The sequence below is a fragment of the Cervus canadensis genome, chromosome 26, assembly GCF_019320065.1.
Source record: "Cervus canadensis isolate Bull #8, Minnesota chromosome 26, ASM1932006v1, whole genome shotgun sequence".
Lineage (NCBI taxonomy): Eukaryota > Metazoa > Chordata > Mammalia > Artiodactyla > Cervidae > Cervus > Cervus canadensis.
Genome location: NC_057411.1, coordinates 48635732 through 48642216, shown reverse-complemented (window position 1 = coordinate 48642216; position 6485 = coordinate 48635732). Strand labels below are relative to the sequence as shown.

Here is a 6485-nt window from a genome sequence, read left to right as displayed (position 1 = left end):
TCAGTAACGAGCTGCCTGTGGCAGAGGGGTCTGAACCCAGCCGCCCTGATCCTGAAGCCACTGCTGGTCTACACTAGTGGGGGGAGTTTACACAGCTATCCATTCTGACTTTCCAGGGAGTCGCCTCCTGGCCGGAGACTGTGGGGGCACTTTCACTTTCTCTCTTCCATGGACTTTCTCTGCTCCACATCTCTGACAGTGCCTGATTTGTTTGTTTTTGCCATGAGCAGATTGCAGTTTTGTGATTGGGAAGAAGCTGTTAATGATTTTAGATGCTAGGATGTTATATGTTATGTGAGAAGAGCTGAACACAAAATTCCAGGTACAGCTTGATCCCAACGATGTTGAAAATCATACAGAAATGCCCAGGGTGGGCTGACCGTCCACATATTCATATGGTTTGTCACTAGAGGCCGGATCAAGTGAGTACATGATTTTTTCGGATGAGTTTGGTGTCTTTCTAGCTTTTCCAACTAAAGTTTGACATCAAACAAGTATCCCCCCCCCCCTTTTTTTAATGTGTGTGTGCATGCTCAGTTGTGTCTGACTGTGACCCTATGGACTGTAGCCTGCCAAGCTCCTCGGTCCTTGGAATTCTCCAGGCATGAACACTGGAGTCAGTTGCCATTTGCTTCTCCAGGGGATCTGGAGGATCCCACCTAGAGACTGAACCTGATTCCCCTGTGTCTCCTCTCTTATAGGTGGATTCTTTACTGTTGAGCCACCATGGAAATGCTTTTTAAAAAAATATTTATTTTTATTGATTTAGTTGGCCATGCCAGGTCCTCGTTCTGGCACTCGGGATCTTCGATCTCCGTTGCAGCATGCGGGATCTTTAGCTGTGGCACGTGGGATCTAGTTCCCTGATCAGGGATGAAACTCAGGCCACCTGCATTGGGATCGTGGAGCCTCCACCACTCACGGGACCACCAGGGAAGTCCCCAGTGTATCACTTTTGTATTCAGAGAGAAAGTGATTCTAAAAACAAAGAACAAAAGTTCCTAGCTGGGCCCCACGGGTGTTTCTGCTTTGGACCCGTGCAGCCAGGTGGGTTTGACCGGCTGACAGGCCCGGGAGCTCCTGGGGCAGCTTCAGATCGGGGTTCCTGCAAAGAGCGACATGTCCAGGGGTTGCCAGCCTGACTGCATTTGTCACCTCCTCCCCCTCCTGCCCAGGGATGCCATGAGGACACGCCCACCCCAGGGCTCCCAGCACAGCCCCCAGAGGAGGGGCACCTCGGCCCTGGACTGTCCCTGTGCTGCCCACTGTCCAGCCACCTTCCTTGGCTTCCGCGCCGCCTCCCACCTGGAGTCCCCCTCCCCCTGGGGCGCACTTCCCAAATCCTCGCTGTCCTCGGGCACAATCAGCAGGGCCCTGAGGAGTCTCGGTGTCCGTGGTGAAGAATCCGCCTGTGATGCAGGAGACATCAGAGACACGGGTTCCATCCCCGGGTGGGGACGATCCCCTGGAGAAGAGAATGGCTACCCATTTTTGCCTGGAGAATCCCATGGACAGAGGAGCCTGGTGGGCTACAGTCCATGCGGTTGCAAAGGGTCGGACACGACTGAGCACATCCACTTCTGTGGAGCGTTAAACAGGGCTGCGCCCCTCCGAAAGTGTGTGTCCTGGCTGGGGTGGAAAATCTGTCCACCCTTTTTCGGGTGGTCCTCCCCACCTCTCCGGGAGGCAGGCCTGCCCTCATCCCACCTGTGTTCCCGGTGCTGGAACAGAGCCTGGCACAGATGAGGGCTCGGTACAAGCCGAATGCATGGTATCGCCTCCTTCTTACTCTAGAATGCAGACGGCTGAGACCCAGAGAGGTTAAGCAACTTGCCTAGAGCCACACAGCCAGCAGGACGCTGGACCATGGAGGCCGGATTGTCAGCTTCGACACCACAACTCCAGGCCCCACACCAGCCCTTCCTGCTCTGGGTTCTGATTCCAGGCTGCGTTGGACCTCGATGATGAGCAAAGGGCTTGGTGAAGGAGCCGGGCAGCAGTACGTGGACTTGGCACCAGATGGCCTGTTTCCATCCCAGTTCTGCCAAACCAGCAGGGTGACTTTGAGGAAGCTTCCTTACCTCTCTGTGCCCCCAGTTCCCGCATCTATAAAATGGGCTTCATTGGTTTGTTGTTAAGTGACTAATTTGTGTCTGACTCTTTTGTGACCCCATGGACTGTAGCCCCCCAGGCTCCTCCGTCCATGGGGTTTCCCAGCCAAGAATATTAGAATGGGTTGCAATTCCCTTCTCCAGGGAGCTCCCTGACCCAAGGATTGAACCCAGGTCTCCTGCCTTGCAGGGAAGCTCTGGGGGGGGTCGGGTCACTTTAAATCAGGACATGTGAGGCATGGGGATTCCAGACTTGTGTGGGTCAGGCAGAGAGAGGGGGCTCTGGAGATGTCCAGTGAGGGGGCCCAGTGGTCACTTCAAGATGGGAGGAGGCCTGGCTGCCACCACACCGCCCAAATCCAACAGCCTCTGCTGTGAGGGGTCAGGGTGCCCTGTTCTTCCCAGCAGCTCAGCCGACCCCTCAGAAGCTCAATTTCCTTTAATCAGCAAGCATCAGACTTACTGTGGTCCAGGCATGGTTGGAGTACTCCTCACGGCAGTCATGTAAGGAGGGTGACACCACGGTACCCATTTTACAGGTCTCCCCGGTGGCCTCATTTCTTGTGTTTCCTACTTTGGCAGGCAGATTCTTTACCACTGGTACCACTGGGAAGTCGAGATGCAGGCTTGATCCCTGGGTTGGGAAGGTCCTCTGGCGTAAAAAAAGGCAAACGGATTCAGTATTCTTGCCTGGAGAATTCTATGGACAGAGGAGCCTGGCAGGCTACAGTTCATGGGGTCACAAAAGAATCAGACACGACTGAGTTGCACCTACATCTACCTGCCTGATGGCGCCTGTGGTAAAGAACCCGCCTGCCAATGCAGGAGACACAAGAGACACAGGTTCCATCCCTGGGCTGGGAAGATTCCTTAAAGAAGGAAACAGGCAACCCATTCCAGTATTCTTGCCTGGGAAACCCCACGGACAGAGGAGCCTGGCGGGCTACAGTCCATGGGGTCGTAAAAGAGCCGGATAGGACTGAGGGCCTAGCACTTTCACTTCACTTTTTCTCTTTCACTTTTCCCCCTCTCCTAGGAGAAAGAGTCCCTGACAGGGTCAGACCGGCTGTAGCCAGGATGGTCAGAGAGGGAGGCTAACCCATAATGACCGTCCAGCAGGGGCTGAGTGGCCAGACGGATTCCGTCTGGGGGGCAGTCCAGAAGATTCCTGGGCGCGGTGATGTTCCCGCAGGGTCCGGATGCCAGCTGGGTGGGGAATTTGACAAGAGAGACCAGGATGGGAGACTTCTCAGCCGCGGAAGGGGCGGGTGTGCGCCCCGGCGGGGAGGGCAGAGGCCCCCGGCTCTGACCGCTGGGCCACCTCTGCTGTGGCAGGACACCCAGGGCTGGTCTGACCCAACCCTGCCGGCGGCTGCCAGGAAAACAGGTCAGAGCGGTTCGGACCCTGGCGGCTTCACAGGCGAGCTCGGCTGGGACACAAACCGCCCGAGCGGGAGGAGGGGGCGGGCCGGGAGGGTGGGCCCCGGCTGCCCGGCCGGGCCCTCCCGCCTCCCTGGGGCTGTCACTCCCACCCGGCTGTCCAGCCCACCCAGGGAGCCGGGGCTGGCCGGCCGGCGGCCCAGGAGGGGCGGAAAGAGCGCCGGCAGCGTGGGCGGGAGCCGGTTCGCATGCTGGAAGCCGGCCCAGCCTCGCGGGGGGCTGGGTCCGCCCCTTCCCACGGTGGGGGACCTGGCCGAACGCGCAGCTCCGCGGGCCCGCACCGCTCTGCAGTGGGCTTGCAGGGAGGCAGCTCGTCTCCACGCGGGGGAGCGTGGTTGCGGCTGCTCCTCTGACTACAAGGAGGCGGCTCCCATCGCTGGGAGGTCAGCCGCAGCTGGATTCCAGGTCCCCGCGGCTCCTGAGAAGCTGTGGACCTGCACGGATTTTCTTCTTTGAGTTTCCCCTCTGGCGCGGAACACCTCCTGGGGCGGGGGTGGGGGGAGGGGGGCGCGTCCCTAGGCTCTGCCGGTGGGGCGCGGGGTGGCAGGCCTCCAGGAAAGGCCAAGGTCATCCCCGGAGGGCAGGGCCCCCCGCTGGGACCGCTCCCAGCCCAGGCCACTGCCCAGGCCTCCTGACGCCACCCCTCCCGCCCCCACCCGTCTGAAGCACGCTCACAGCCGGTCACCCCTGCGTGAACCCTCCCTGTTTACAAGGCGGTTCACCTAAAAGACGCTGTCGTCACCCCTTACACAAACAGCACCGTTGAGCTGCTGCCGGGGCGGGGGGGGGGGGGGGGGGGGCGGGCGGGCAGGCCGGCCTGCTGCGCCCGCAAGGCCATGGGCCAGGGGGCACAGACAGACAGCGGGAGCTGGTGCCCTAGCTTGGGGAGGGGTCAGGCAAGGCCTTTAGAAAGCAGCAGCCTTGGGCTGGGCCTTGGAGGGTCCCACGCCCAGGGCTTTTTCTCACTTGACAGGCCAGTAGGGCCCTCCACCACCCAGACAACCCACGGGCAGGGAAGTCCTGGCTGCCGGAGCTTTTACTGAGCTGTGTGGCCTCAGTCTTCCCATCCGTGAGATGGGCTGTGACCGCGGTGTCCTCCCCCAGCGCTGGGTGGGGCTGCAAGCAGTTGGCAAGGTTCCACTCCTGCAGGTGGATGGGCTAGGCTCTCTGGCGCCCCGGGCTCTGTGCGCAGGCTCAAGGGGGTGTCCAGAGCAGGCAGCTCCTCTCTGCATTCCTGCTCCCGGGCAGCCTGGTGCCAGCCATGCTGGCTGCTGGCACCCTCTGTGATTATCCCACCAGTCCCCACCCGGTTCAGCCTGTCCACCTGAATGCACGCACTGAGGCCCCGTAAAATTGATGCAGACAATCAGCCGCATCAGACGTGAGGAGAGACAGCTCCCCAGGCACCAGGAGGGGAGGCGAGGCTCCGAGGCTTGCGGCTGCCGGAAAGCCCATAGGGGCCTGAGCCAGCCCTTCCTTCCTGGGGGAGGTGAGTGGGAGAGGCAGAGAGAGACAGACAGAGGGAGGGGAGAGACAGATGGAAGCCCGCAGACGGAGCTGGAGACAGAAATACGAGGACGCAGAGCCCAGAGGGTGCTGGGAGAGGCAGGAGGGCAGTGGGGAAGGGGCGATCTTGAGAGAGGCAGCCTGGACTGAGTCGCCTGGCCACCGAGGGTTGGCAGCCCTGCAGAGCCGGCAGAAGCCTGGGCGGCGGCTGGAGAGGGGAAGGGCCCCCCCGCAGCCTACCAGCAGGCCTCCCCTCTCTATTCCCAGCCCTGGACGAGCTGTACACTCTCCCCCTCCCCACAGACGCCCCTTTGTGCACCCCCAGCAGTCACCCAGCATCACTCATGATTACACGTGTCTGTCCCCATGCTCGACTCAGCCTCATGCACACAGTGGCTGGCAGGACCCAGGGGCTCCTGGTCTGCCAGGGAGGTGAGACCAGACTGGGGACACCTCCATGCCTGGGACCCTGTCCCCTGCGGCTGCCGGGGCCACATCCACCACACCCCTGGGGCACCTGGACCTTCAGCAGGATGGATGTTTCCCTGGAACCACTGCTTCAGTGCGGATTCTCTCCCCCACCCTCCCTGTTCTTTCCATATCCCAGACTGCAGCCAGGGCCCTGCCCCTCAGAGAGCCTCTCCTCGGGGTTTCCTGCCGGGTACAACCGACTGCTCCCCGCTGGTCCCAGTGTGACATGAAGCTTCCGGTTCACACTGGACCCCAAGAATCCACTCCCACCAGCACCGTGGACAGAGGCTCCTCAGCCAGAGCGGGACTCAGGGGATCTGGGGAGGGCCAGGCAGAACGGCCTCTCAGGACAGCAGCGCCTACACGGCCCACACCAGCACTGCCCAGCAGCCTCGCTGAAGACACCCGGACGTGGACGGCCACCTGCGTGCACAGCCACTGTGGTTGGCGCCTGGCCCACCCCGTCTGCCCTCCGCCCGAGGTCAGGGCAGACCACACGCCCTGGGTCTACCCCACCCCAGCAGTCCTTGATCCCTGACAGCTCAGAATATTCTGCTTTCAGTGGACAAGTGAGCTCTCTCACTTCTTATATATATATTTGGTCACATCATGCAGCATGTGGGATCTTGGTTCCCTGACCAGGGATCAAATCCACGTCTCCTGCATTGGAAGCTCGGCATCTTAACCGCTGGACTGCCAGGGAAGTTCCCTCATTTCTCTTTCAATAAAGTCATCTCTGTGAAAATGGATTTGTAACAGTTAAAAATCCACGCAGCAGAACGACTCAAGTTGTGGTCAATTGAAGAAGGTTTCCGTGGGTTGGAAAAAGTGATGAAAATGAAAGCTGCTCAGTTGTGCCCGACTCTTTGCGACCCCATGGACTGTCCATGGAATTCTCCAGGCCAGAATACTGGAGTGGGTAGCCTTTCCCTTCTCCAGGGGATCTTCCCAACCCAG

The 6485-nt window shown here is 60.0% G+C and overlaps 1 long non-coding RNA gene across 3 annotated transcripts; it reads left to right on the top strand.

Moving 5' to 3' along the window:
- Positions 1-3224: 3224 nt before the first annotated feature.
- LOC122428237 lies at positions 3225-6274 on the top strand. Of its 3 annotated transcripts, XR_006265672.1 has the most exons (3): positions 3225-3498; positions 4914-5040; positions 5665-6274. It is a non-coding gene; the product is annotated as an uncharacterized LOC122428237 (long non-coding RNA). The 3 variants fall into 3 exon arrangements; XR_006265670.1 differs by lacking the exon at positions 4914-5040 and having other exon boundaries at positions 3236-3498; XR_006265671.1 differs by lacking the exon at positions 3225-3498 and having other exon boundaries at positions 4354-5040.
- The last annotated feature ends 211 nt before the right edge of the window (positions 6275-6485 follow it).